The sequence below is a fragment of the Octopus sinensis genome, linkage group LG4 (genome assembly GCF_006345805.1).
Source record: "Octopus sinensis linkage group LG4, ASM634580v1, whole genome shotgun sequence".
NCBI lineage: Eukaryota > Metazoa > Mollusca > Cephalopoda > Octopoda > Octopodidae > Octopus > Octopus sinensis.
The window spans coordinates 93,588,336-93,603,240 of NC_043000.1; the positions used below are offsets into that span (position 1 = coordinate 93,588,336).

The following is a 14,905-nucleotide window of genomic DNA, read 5'->3' on the forward strand; positions in this document are numbered from 1 at the left end:
CTTTTGTTTACAATCAGCAAACACATGCAATGATGAGAAAAAATACGAGCTTACTCATGCATATGCAAGGTTCCTTTATTTCTTGTTTATTTATTTCACTTGAAACGTAGTGATTGATTTGCAACTTTAGGACAGGACACCAGTTGACAGCATCTACAAGCTGAAAAGAATCCTAGCCACATGCTTCAGGTAGAATTTCATAACTACACTGCCATATACACACATATACATGTATGTATGAGGGGGCACTGAAAGGTTTAGGCTTTGGGTTAAAAAAAAAAAGCAGGTGGATCAGTAAATTACGATTTTATTGAACATATTCCCCTCTCAGTTTACACACTTATTGCAGTGGTCCCTCAGGTTTTTGTAAGCCTAGTAAAAGAACGTGGAAGGCTGGGCCTCCAGCCAGGCGTTTTCTGATACCCTTAAAGCCAGAAACTTTTCAGCACCTCCTTATATATGTATGTGTCATCATCATTTTACGTCTGCTTTCCATGCTGGCATAAGTTGGATGATTTTACAGGAGCTGACCAGACCAGCTGAAGGGCTGTTCAGGCTCCGTGTCTGTTTTAGCATAGTCTCTACGGCTGGATGCCCTTCCTATATATATATATATATATATATAGTTATGTGTCTATGTGTATATATATATTAGCTATAAGCAAGGCTTTAAGCTTAAAGAGTTTAACTTCATAACCATGTGGCTTCAGTGCATGATTGATGGATGCGATGCTTTCTGAATGAAATTTGGTAGATGGAAACTGCCCATTGCATATGTGTGTTTGTGGGAAAAATCATACAGAAATGTCATCAATGTTAAAATGTTAATGGATTTTGAATCCCAGGAATTCAAAGGTCTAAAGCTTATCTATCTGCACAGTTTCTAGTCTATCAAATCAAATCAAATGAAACCAATGAGATATCTAGAAGGTTAATTGGTTGCAGGTAATTTTTTCACAAGCATAACAAATCTCTGAGTTGTGTTGAATTAGATCCTTTCGAGAAAGAACACAAATCTACAGGAGAAAAATAAGAATTAAAACAAAAACAAAAAATGCTGTAATTGATACAGGAATTAGTTATCAAAATACTTTCTTCATTCAACCATTTCATGGAATTTTATTCTAATCAGAAATAAGACCACCACTGCCACGACAACAACAATAACAACAACAACTACTACTACTACTACTACTGCTGCTGCTTATACTATCATCATAAGAACTACTACAATTATCATCATCATCATCAAACAAATAAAATTGTTCCAATGCCACCATCAACAGCTGAGCAGTCACCAGTGACCACTGAGGGTTATAAAATACTTTTCATTGCTGTTCTGTGCCATCCTTGTTTAGAAAGATATATATATACATATATATGTATGTGTGTGTGTGTATTTATATATATATGGGCATCCTGCTGTTGAAACTAAGTTAAATCAGACTGAAGTCTGGTGCAGCTCTCCAGCTTACTAGTTCCAGCCTGACCGACTAACTCATGCCAGCATGGAAAACAGACATTAAATGATGATTATGATGATATATATACACTTGTATATGCGTGTGCATATATATATATACACACATATGTGTATGTCTATCTATCTATCTATCTATATTTATATGTGTGTGTGTGTGTGTGTGTGTGTGTGTGTGTGTATCTAAATCATCACCATGATCACTATTTGACATCCATTTTCCATGCTGCATACGTTAGATGGTCCAACAGGATCTAATGGGCTAGAGAGCTGTGTTAGGTTCCAACATAGAAACCAGCATTGATATGGTTTCTACAGCTGGATGCTTTTACTAATGCTGACCATGGATCATCCTCCTTCTCATCATCATCATCATCATCATATTTTAATGTACCTTCTTCTATACTGGCATGGTTTGAATGGTTCAACACGAACATATGTGCCAGAGGGCTTCACTGAAATCTAATCTCTACTTAGGCATGAGGTTTCTACCAGGGGCGTATATTCAAGGTGTTCTAGGTATGTACTGCACACCCATCAAAAATGGCAAATTCATTATAAATATTAACCTTACTCATTAATTAAATCACAAATCTTAATGGAAAACTTTTGTTATACCCCTGCTTGAAATTTGGTGGCATTGGGTGTGGCAGCACACTGAATACAACAACCACCATGCACCACTGGTTTCTACAGCTGTAAGCCCTTTCTAATATTAATCGCTTCATAGCATGTACTGGATGCTTTTTTCATAGCACCAACACCAATGAGGTCGCCAAGAACCTGCAAGACAAAACCTTGCAACTGAGTATCTGGAAGTAAGAAAGAGGGACATGAGCAGGTGTTGTCTTGCTGATGGCTTGCTCATCGCATATGTTAAATGATGATGATGATGATGATGTGAGTTTGCTATGATACGTCAACAGAGATCATAAAGCTTAAACGTTTGTAGCGAGCTGGAGTGCTTTAGGTTGGCTGATGTGTTGTTGATATGCAAGGTGGGGTGGGCGTAGTAAGCGCAAGAGCATATTCTTGATATGTGAAGCGACCGGCCATGTCTGTGTGTTGTTGTTGTTGTTTTTGTTGTTAAAAGAGAACTTTCTTGTGTCACCTCACCATTAGGAAGATATTTTTTTTGTCTTTAATTCTAGAGATTCAACAGTTGGTACAGACAGTTCCTTTCTTTGTTGTTGACAAAGGAAGGTGAACATTAAATCATAAAAGAAAAATTATGATAACAATAGTGATAACAATAATAATAATAATAATAATAATAATAATAATAATAATAATAACAATGATGATGATGATAATACTATAAAATAAAAATGACAATAAAATAAACAGCTTAAATCTTAGATATTTTCTTTTTCTGATTGTTTTCCATATCAGAATACAATTTGTTATTAGTTCTTTTTTTCTTTTGTTTTCATCCATTTATTATTTATTTATTTATTTATAAAAGTTGTAAATTTGTCTTAAGTACAATAAAGAAGGGAAAAAAAGAGACAAAAGGAGAAAGAGAGAGAAAGATGAAAATACAGAGATTGATGAAGAAAGAGAGGAGGAGAGAAAAAATCAATATGCTGGAAATGAAAAAGGGAAAAACTAAATGTATAATTTAGAAAAACAATTGATAAGAAAAAACAGATTTTAAAAATAAAGTCTGTGTGTGTGTTTGTCAGTCTATGTGTATATACATACATACATACATATATATATATATACAATATATATGTATGAAGAATTTTAACTTAAAATTAAGAAATTCATTTCAAGGAAGGGGAGGTGAGAAAAGAGGGTGAGGGGAAGGAAGGCAAGAAGGAACAAAATGAAAAACAAATATAAAAAAAACCCAAAAAACAAATGAAATAAAATATAAAATCCTAGCTGACAGACAGAAAGGAAAAACCAAGATGTTGACATAAGAGGAGAAGTCTGTTTACAAGTTGATCTATACAGACAGAGAAGCTTTGCATATGTGTGTGTGTGTGTGTGTGTGTGTGCACGTGTGCACGCATGTGTGTGTGTGTGTGCATGTATATTTATAATGTCTGTATTGTTTTGAGCCCTTTGATTTAATGCATTTATCAGTCAATATATCCTGTCTACATTTGAGTGAAATATATGCATACACATACACATATATACATATATATATATACATATACATATATATATCATATATGTATATGTATATATATATATATATGTATGTGTGTGTGTGTATATATATATATATATGTATGTATGTATATCCAAATATCCTCACACATACACATGCATGTGTGCCATGCACACACACCTTCACGCACAAACGTGTATGTATACTCAGATAGATGAAAAGTAAAACTACGTTTTCAGTGTTCACACATACGCATGCATTCACATATACACACCACATACTTCCAATATACTGTTCACTGCAAAGGCTTGCTGATATGTGCATCTATGATCTCTCTCTCGCTCTCTCTCTCTCATACACACACACACACACACACACACATAGATATAGATATGCATGTCCTTATTTCTTTTTGTTTGCATTTTTCTCAATGAATGATCATAGGAATGGTAATGATGATAGTGACAAAATGTCAATTGCTTAATCATTCTTTAAAAGATACAAGGAAAACAACAATATAAATATTACAACACAATAAATACACTGTTTTTTTTTTGTTTTTTTTTTACAATACAGAACATAGCATGAAGACTCAGCTACGAGGATAGAAGGATTGAGTCATTCATTTATAGTTAACCTCCTCCTCATCATCATCTCCATTATCATCATCATCTGCATTTTAGCAGCTCCTTCTCCATGCTTGTAAGAATCAGACATGGATATGTTCAGTGTCAGGGCTTTCTATTGCTAAGTGTCTGTCCTTTCTCTAATCCTCACCTATTCCTAAGCAAGATAAAGTAATAATAATAGCAACAAAAAATACAAACCTAGTAAAATTCCTTGTGTCTTAGAGCGGTGTTATGGTCCTGGCACTGTTGTGGTTCTGGCACTGTCATGGTGATATTTAGTATAATTTCATACATCCAGATTTTATCTGTCATCTCTCTCTGTTTTTGTCTACTCCTCCACAAGGAATAGTTAAGAGAGGTTTGGTTACTGTTTCTAGTAAATTGTCTGGTTCCGTAGTGGTCCTCATGTTTGCCAATATCCAATATTAGGATTGAATGCACACCAGAATTATCTCATACCTCTCTTTGTCTTTTTCTTTCTCTTCTTAACAATGAGAGGCATCTCTATTGTGTGGATCTCAATTTGACAAAGAATAGACCTCCATCTAATAATTTGAGGAAAGTCTTTAGTTCCCCTAACCATCCTCATCATTAATCCATTCATTCATCCATCTTCTCCACTACTATTCCTGTGAGGATCATGGTGGGTAGAGTCCTCTGGCACCCCTGTGATAGGGTCCTTTCAAGAACAATCATCATTAAACTTATTGGTGGATTATCAAGCATGACCAACTAAGTCTATGGATATCATCCAACCGTCTTGGTCTACTATTAGGTCTCCTCTCAATTGTCTTGGCTTGAAGAAGCCTTAAAGCCATAAAGCTACCTGTTTACTGTGATGTTCTAATCATATCTGTAGTACTGGAGCTGTGACTCCTCAACAAGGAGAAGTAGCAGCTCACTCTAGGGAGACTCCCTCATCTCCAAGATATGCTTGCTGCCAAATAATGTTCCTCCAGAGATTCTTCAGAGTAACCCTATTTTGGTCACTTGTATTCAAAATACAGTCGTTACACTATATTCATGACCATAAGTGAAGATAGGCACAAAACCAAGCAGAAGATAGCAAGTTTGGTTTTTTTACCAATCCCTCCTCTTATGAGGGCCAAATGCTGGAGCTAGTGCCTAGCATCCAATTCTAACACCTCTTCATTAATGGTAAGACAAAATAAGAGTTTGCATCATTCATACAGATGCTTCTTTCTACCATTCTCCTCATTATCCGCATCACTATCATTAACATTACTATAAATTTGCCTACCCCTCCTCCTTCTCCTCCTAATTATCATCATCATGATCACCATCCTTCTCTTCCTCATCTTTATACCCTCCACTTCATCATTGCCATCATCATCATCATCATTGTTGTTCTCTTCTACTTCTTCCTCCTACTCATCATCATCATCATCATGAATATCCTCTTCTCCATCCTTCTCTTCCACCTCCTCCTCCCACTCATCATCATCATCATCATCAATCATCATCATTATCAAGATCCACTTCATCATCATCATCATCATTATCATCCTCCTTATCATCATCATTACCATCTTCTGCATCATAATATTCCTTTTTCCAAATCATTTGTTTTTCATTTCATGAAAGCTACAAAACAAAAAAAAAGAAGAAAAATGTTTCTTTAGTTTCGTACCTTATATATGAAAAAAAATAAATAAATAAACAACAACAGACAAGCTACATGTGTTCAGCAAGCAAACAAACAAAACACACTATGCAAAGAATAAAAAAAAAAAAAATTCTCCCCCAAATTAACTTATAAATCAATTATATCTAACTGTTTACAATCAAATTAACGATTGAACATAATTGGTATTGCACTCACTCAATATCTTTCTGCTGATTGCTTTGAGCAGTCAAGCTACTGGACCTCCAAACGATATTAGCCAGTTCTTCGCAATTTTGTTATTGTAGTTTTTCTTGAAAAATTGGCAGTAATTCAAAAGATAGGTGGTTGATTTTTCTGTCTAGCTAGCTGCCTTGCTCATTTTATTCTTCCCTTTCAGTGTTTGAAGATATATATATATATATATATATATATCAGTACACACACAAACACATTCATACATACATTCATATATATATATATATATGCATAGGTATGTGTGTGTGTGTATATGTATATATATATATATACACATACATATATATATATATATATATGCACACACATACATATATATGTATCTATGTATATACAATGTTTGTATAACCATTTGTTTTTTCATTCATTTTCATTTTTTTCCCAATTATGTGTGGTTACATAAATATATTAAGGCATGTATTTTCATAGAGCTGTAAGACCCTTTGTATTACTAACCCTTATAAATTTTTACAAGCTGGAGGTTAAGGGATCTAATATTTCACACACCTTCAAAGACACAAAGCTAACAAACTATTTATTGACTGAGGAAAATGACCACAATGTCACTGCTTGTACCTAGCAATTTTTTGAGAAGTGCAAGAGTAAATACTCACACACACATGTACACACATGCACATATACATACACATAGAGGCTTCTTTCAGCTTCTGTCTACCAGTTCTATTCATGAGGTTTCAGTTGGCCCAGGTCTATAGCAAAGAAACTTGTATATATATATATATATGTATGCATATATATATATACATATATATATATACATATATATATATATATAATATACATATATACATATATATATATTATATATATATACATATTATATATATATACATATATATATATATATATATATATATATATGTGTGTGTGTGTGTGTATGCGGATGTCTTTAAAGTAGGACTGATCTCTTCCTGTCAGGTGTCCCGAATGAACCAACTTCACGGCAGGAAGTGCAGATGAGGGCAGCTGCATTGAACTCTCTCATGCACCAAATGGCAGTTGCTAAAAAGCATTCGTGAAGTAAAATCATATAGCATCACCAAATGGCGGTGCCCCAGCATGGCCACAGCTCGTGAGCTGAAACTAGATAAGATTTTTAAAAAAAAATATACATATATGTATATATACAGAAACATATATTTATACATATATATATATATATATACATATATATATATATATATATATATATGAAGTAAACACAAGTGGCATTTAAAATTTACAACAGCTGTTTCGACAGTGTTTTACTTATTTAATGCAGCCATAAAATGATTACATCATAATAAATAATCCACCATCATCAGATAAAATTTTAAGCATGTAAGATTTTAAACAGTGACCCGAACATAACCGACTATGTCTTTGTGTGTGTGTGTGTGTGTGTGTGGTGTGTGTGTGTGTGCATGTTTACATATAAAAATATATCTATATATTAATGTTTGTTTTTATGCTGAGTTACAATAAAAAACAATTTTACTTTAAACTGAAAGATTACCCAATGCTTTTTAAAGAGTACATATTTATTGTCATTTTTGCAAGAAGAGTGGTGACAGTGACTTTGTTTGTATATTTGGGTTTATTCCTATATTTTTGCCTTCCCCCAAAGACCCCGAAGATGTCCTTCTTCACATCTGGGTCAGAATGCGCTATTGATGTACAAGTGTTTAAGGTAATATAAAACATGAGGCCCTAATATCTAAGTGTGTGTGTATGTATTTATATATATATATATAATATATATATATATATATCCATATCCATTGTTGGAAATTCTTTGATTTCATTTTGCTGTTTCAGACAACTGCTGTATTTGTTTCATACAAACAATTGGAATATATATATATGCACACACATATGTATATACATATATATATATATATATATATATATATATATATATATATATATATATATATACACACACATATTTATATATATATATATATACACACACACATATTTATATATATATATATATACACACACACATATTTATATATATATATATATACACACACGCATATTTATATATATATATATATACACACACACATATTTATATATGTATACATATATATATATATATATATATATATATATTAGGTCAACATTTAAAGATATGTTTGGACATGTTACTGTGGACATGTCATACTGATGTAGTGTGTGTCTGTGTGTTTACATGTAGAGAATGAGAGATGTTTTGTTGTGTTTTGTTTCTGTAATAATTCTGTTGTTGAAAGCTGGTTTTGTAGGGTGGAGTGGGGTGGGGTGGAGATGGAGGTGGAGAGGCAACCAAACTTTTGCTCTAGTAATTACTGTTACATGATATTTACTTCTCTCCAAACCATTCTCAACATGATACATGGGAGTATGAAGATTTTCACTTTCTGTTATTTAACCTAAGGTCAAACTTGATTCAGTTAGACCCATGATGCAGGGCTTTCAAGCTTTATTCATCTATCATCTATACCTCATAAAGCTTTTGTCTTTTCAAGAAGATTGAGTCTAGGAGTACATTATTCAATGTGTCTTATTTTATACTAGCTCAAAAGTCCACACATAGTGTGACTTTTAAGCTAGTTCCTGTGAAGGGCTAATAGGGCCGCCTGCAGTCCAAAACTATGGAGGGCAATAATAATAAAGCATTTATTGGTATCCTACCAATATTGTATTACTTTAAATTCACTTTAAATGAAAAACTTGTTAGTTCACAAATTTTCTGAGTTCTTTTAAAATTTGAATTTTTCAACTGTTAGTATATATAGCAGATCAGCAGTTAGACCTGATCCCAAAACTGGAAGTTCAAGAACAAAATGAAGGGCAAATTTTCAATCCCCTGGATCATCCTGATTCCAAAATGGTATAATATGTCTATGTAGAGCAAATATAGACTGAAATACTGGTGTCCTGGACAGATGGACAAGCAGAATTCTGCATTTATTAATATAGAAGATAGTAAGATTCATGTGAGGAAAAATTTCTTTATTATGTATAGAAGGTCATGTTACTCTGTTGAAGCTCTCCCACCTCTCTCTCTATCTATCTTCCCCTCTCTCTCCCTCTTTCTCTCCCTTTCTGTCTCCCTCTCTCTCCCTCTCCCTCTCACTCTCACTCTCTCCTCTTCTCATTGACTTTGAGATTCATTTAGTTTAGACTGACGATAGAATTGGTGATAGAAAGACAGAGAGTAGCAAAGTAAAGAGAGTGTGATAGAGAAAAAGAAAGAGTATGAGAGATGGGGAGTGAGGGAGAGAGAGAGAAAGAAAGAGATGAGTGTAAAACAGAAAGTAAAGAGAGATAAAACTAATTAAAAAGGCATTTGGTGATCAACAGGTGCTAAAACTAGCATTATGTTTTTTTATACCGGAATTTCACCTCATCTTTTATGTTTCAAATAAACCATATCAAATTAGGTTTACATTGAATTTTCAAACGAAATTAAATAATATCCAAACATTTCAAAACTCCAGCTGAGGCTTTTGAATGTTTTCCAACATACAACCGGGGAAAAACAGTTTATGTCAGCATTAGAGTGGGATGTGTTTTTTTGTTTTGTTTTGTTTCAGTTTGTTTTTTTTTCAGGGGGGAAGATCAGCTGTTTGTTCATCTCCCTGAGGGGCATTCACAATAAAATAAAGCGGATCTGACTGAGAAGTTATAATTGCTCTTGCAGTTTTGTCTCGCTAGAAACTTATTCGTATTCCATGGAATAATAGTAATAATCATCATCATCATCATTTAATGTCTGGTTTCCATGCTGGCATGGGTTGGATGCTTGAAAGCAACTGACAAGGCCAGGAGCCACACGAGTTTCCATAGTCTGTTTTCACTTGATTTCTACAGCTGGATGCCCTTCCTAATGCCAACCACTTTACAGAGTGTACAAGCTGCTATTTATGTGGCACCATCATCAGTGCTTTTTTTTTTGTGGCACCAGCACTAAATAATAATAATAATAATAATAATATGATGATAATGATAATAATAATATGATAATAATAATAATAATAATAATAATATGATAATAATAATATGATAATGATAATAATATGATAATATGATAATACTAATAATAATAATAATAATAATAATAACAGTAAATTCACTGATGCAGTACTAGGTACTGACTTTCATGGTTTCTCACCTTAACTGATTGGAAGTATTGTCATGTACATGTTTTGTCTTGGTATAAAAGATGGTATGCAACAAATATTCTGCTCAATACCACAGATTTGCTTGTGACCTTACCCAGATGAGCATGTCCCTTAGTAGCTGACGATATGTGCATTTCTGATCATGATCAGATGTAGTGGGGGAGCATCATAGCCATGTGTTGAGAGAAATTCTTTGAGGTTTGAATAATTTTTTTCTGGAAACGAAAAACGACCCTTATTCAGGGACCTTTAGAACAGAATGGGCTGCTTGACCTGAAGAAAATTCTAACTGGGCTCCACCTGCAAGGTCGTGCACTGTTTATCTTGATATGAGATCACCACGTTGTGCACATATGGTTGTGATGCATGTGCCTCATGTACCCTTCTCAGATGGGTTGTCATGCTGGCTATACAGGGCTTTGCATATTTTACCTCAGTGTGACTTTGATGGCATGCACTGCTCTCTACTCAACAATAATTATAATAATCCTTTCTACTAAAGGCACAAGGCCTGAAATTTTGCAGGGAGGGGACAAATCAATTACATTGAACCCCAGTGTTTCACTGGTACTTAAATTATCGACTTAAAAAGGATGGAAGGCAAATTTGACCTTGGTGGAATTTGAACACAGACCATGCAGATGGATGGAATGCTGTGAAACATTTTTCCAGATTTGCTAATGATTCTGTCAGCTTGTACCTTAATATTATAATGATGATGATAATAATTTGTGGGGAGGAGTCTGGTCGATTATATCAACCTCAGTGTTCAACTGGTACTTATCTCATCGACCCTGAAAGGATGAAAGGCAAAGTCAACCTCAGTGGAATTTGAACTCAGAAATGCCGCTAAGGCAGACGAAATACCGCTAAGCATGATTATTATCATCATCATTATTATTATTACTATTATTATTATTATTATTAGTGTCAACTATAGACAAGTTAAATGTATGTAGGCGGGAAGAAAAAAAAATGAGATATTCATATGCAAATATTTCTCATGGAGTATATTACTGTAAGGGAGAAAGAAATGACATCAACCTTTTACTGAAACAAGTTTGTGAATGAACTTATTTCAGCAAAAGGTTATCATTGGCTGTAATGTATTAGCAGCAATAATAACATTAACAATGGGAGCAAAGATTATCATTCAAACGCTATGTTTGCATCCCACTGGGCTCGTACATGCTAGTGACATTTCGAAATAATGACCACCATATACATATATATACACATACATACATATATATACATATATATATATATATATATATATATATATTATATATATATATATATATCTGTGTGTATGTATATATATATATTATAGGACACATGTATAAACATATATATATATATACACACACACACACACATATATATATATATATATATATACACACACACATATATACTTATGCATATCTATCTATCTATTTGCCTATATATATATATAAACATACACACGCACACACACACACACACACACATGTATGGATATATATATATGTATGTATGTAGAGAGAGAGAGATGTACAGATATCTATGCATATCCATGTATAGACATACACATATATATACTCAGAAATATGCAAACAAGTGCATGCATACACACACACACACAAGATTTCATATATACTGGAAGAATGAGTTCCCAATATGTTTGCTACCATAGGTTTTATGCAAATATTCACAGTTATTCTGCTGGAGTTTGGACAGTGAGTGATGACTCTATCATTTTCACTGGAAAGATTGTGGCATGAGATATAGAACTTTGGATAATGTGAGATATACTTGTGCCAAGGTAAAAAAAAAATAAATGTAAAGGGAGGTAATTACTCAATGACTAGTATTGATTGTTTGCTTTGCAACAAGAATTAAGATATATCTTTGTATTGTCAGAATTGATACAGCATCTGAGTATATATATAATAAATACATGCAAAATTATGCTCATGCATAACAAGCAAATATAAAGTGTATTCAGGAGAAATATTGAAGCTGAAAATGCCATCTGCATATATCACTTTCTCATTCATTCATTCATTCATTCATTCTACATCTGTTTTTCCATGCTAACATAGGTTCAACAAATTCATAACATTGAGGCATCATTTTACAGTAGGCTGTGCTACCGTCTGCTAATTCAATTCACTTCATTTCTCCCTTTCTATTTACATGACTATATTCTCTTAACTGAAACCGGTAGCATCTTATGCCTTAAATGTGAACACCTTTTTTGATGATTAAGTTCTCGAACAATCTTCACGTTTTGCTTTGTGTGTGTGTGCGCATATGTGTATGTATGTGTGTGTGTATGTGTGTGTGTGTGTGCACAAGCACAGATGGACACAAAATTACACTCCAGGAGAAACTCCACTTTCAACACAATAAGTGAGCTAGGAAAATGCAAAATGAAGAAAGAAACTGGTTTGTTTAGGCTTTCAAAATGTGTTCAAACTACTTAGGAATTCCTCTGCTTCAAAATATCTTAAATCAAAGTTATATTTTGTAAAATAGTTTTTTAATATACATTCTATGAATCAGTAAAAACATATACATATAAATGTATATGCACATACATATATATGAACATATGTACATATTCAAAGTATCTGCTTTCTTATATGGTAGTATGTTCTTTACAATTACTTCAGTGATTGGTATATTGGTATATTCAAGACACTTGGACTCTGTTTTAGATTTCTACAGCCCTATTTCTTTAAGATTGTTCCTTGTTCATCAAGGGACACAGTAACGTAAAATGCTCATCAAATGATTTCATTTTTAATTTTGTTTAAATTCTTGAGTTATTTTGAAATAAAAAGGTAATACATTGGACTAAAATACTTTTAAAAATTAATATTTTTTTCCCCCCATTTTAACAAAGTTATACAACTTCGCTATTCTACAAATTTCAATTTTGATCTTTGGCAAATATTGTTATCAGTCGCCTGAGACGAAGGCTTTAAATTGAGTGTAAGTCCTCTCCAGAATGCACAATGGAGTTTTAACCCTCTTCAAACCGAACCGCCTGAGACTGGCCTTGGTTCTAAGGTACAGGCTTCTTGTTTGAAAACTGATGTGAATTAAAACTTGCCACTAAAAATTTCATGTTAATTTATGTTTTAAACATCAACTTCATTACAACCAAATTTATTTTACTATCGTTTTCTTTATTTTCAAAATGAACTGCAAGGAAAGTAGTGTTTCAATTGAAATGCATCAACAAAAGGATTAAATTAAATAAAGGGTGCGCACTAGTAGAATGTGAAATGTTAAGACACTTGGTCTAACGGTTAGAGTGTTAGGCTTGCAGTCATTAATTCTCGGTTTGATTCTGGGCAGTGCATTGCATTCTTCAGCGAAAAACTTTGCACAAGCGGATGGTAAAGAAACACGTGGAAAAAAAACACACAAGACGTGAACATGCTTTCTCACCCACCATCAGTTATCAGCCAAAACTCATTAACCATATATATATATATACAAACACATGCATATATATGAATATGTATATATAAGTGAGCATGTGTATGTATACATTTACTCAAGTAATTGCTGTAGGAATTCATAAAATCAGTGAAGTTAAAGGATTTTTCGAGATGAATTTAATGAGCATGAGTTAAAATCAGAAATCCACAGGTTTTTTTAGGGGAAAAGTTCTCAAATGTCCTTGTGTCATTAGTTAATGGTATATATAAAGCCATGATGTTAATAATGATAATAATGATAATAATAATAATAATAATAATAATAATGATAATAATGATAATAATGATAATGATCATAATAATAATAATAATACTAGCAGTAGCAGTAACATGACATAGGAAATTTAAAAAGTCACAAAACATTAGTTTGTGCAGCTTGCTGTAAAGATTGCATGATAGACAGACTCGCTGCTTTGAACATGCAGATATTCTCAGTGTCTACTCTTTTTTTCTTCTTGTCGTAGTAATCAGTGCAACCTTCTTCGGAATATTTGACGTCTGTAAGTATGATTTTACATATATAAAAATAAATAAATATAGAGCTATGGATATATCCATATATATATATATATATATATATATATATATATAATATATATAATATCCATAGTTTTTCATGATTTAATTTTGTTATATATCATTTTACTTTTGCCAAATAGATTTTTGGGGATTTTTGTTTCTCTTCCTTTTTTTTTTTAAACTGTGATATATTAAGTTCAACCACTTTATATATATTCTCATCATCATGATCATTGTTATAGTATCTATCTATCTATCTATCTATCTATCTATCTATCTATCTATCTATCTACCTATCTATCATTTATCTATCTTTCTCTCTCTTTCTCTCTCTCTCTCTCTCTCTATATATATATATATATATATATATAATATATATATACATATATATGTATATATATATATATATATTATACATATATATGTATATATATATATATATATATATACATGTATATATATACATATATATGTGTATATATATATATTATACATGTATATATATACATGTATATATATATACATGTATATATATATACATATATGTGTGTATATATATATTATATATACATGTCATATATACATGTATATATATATA

At 32.4% G+C, this 14,905-nt stretch overlaps 1 protein-coding gene across 6 annotated transcripts in view; it reads left to right on the forward strand.

Moving 5' to 3' along the window:
* The first annotated feature begins 2,951 nt into the window (after window positions 1–2,951).
* The window catches only part of LOC115211031 (myocyte-specific enhancer factor 2C), a 226,189-nt gene continuing 214,235 nt past the window's right edge, over window positions 2,952–14,905 (forward strand). For 5 of the 6 annotated variants that reach the window (XM_029779882.2, XM_029779884.2, XM_029779885.2 and 2 more), the window contains exon 1: window positions 14,253–14,288. The gene's annotated coding sequence lies outside the window, so the exon portion shown is untranslated. Of the gene's footprint in view, window positions 2,963–8,681; window positions 8,689–14,252; window positions 14,289–14,905 lie in introns of those variants that run through there. The other variant, XM_036502245.1, reaches the window with a different exon arrangement.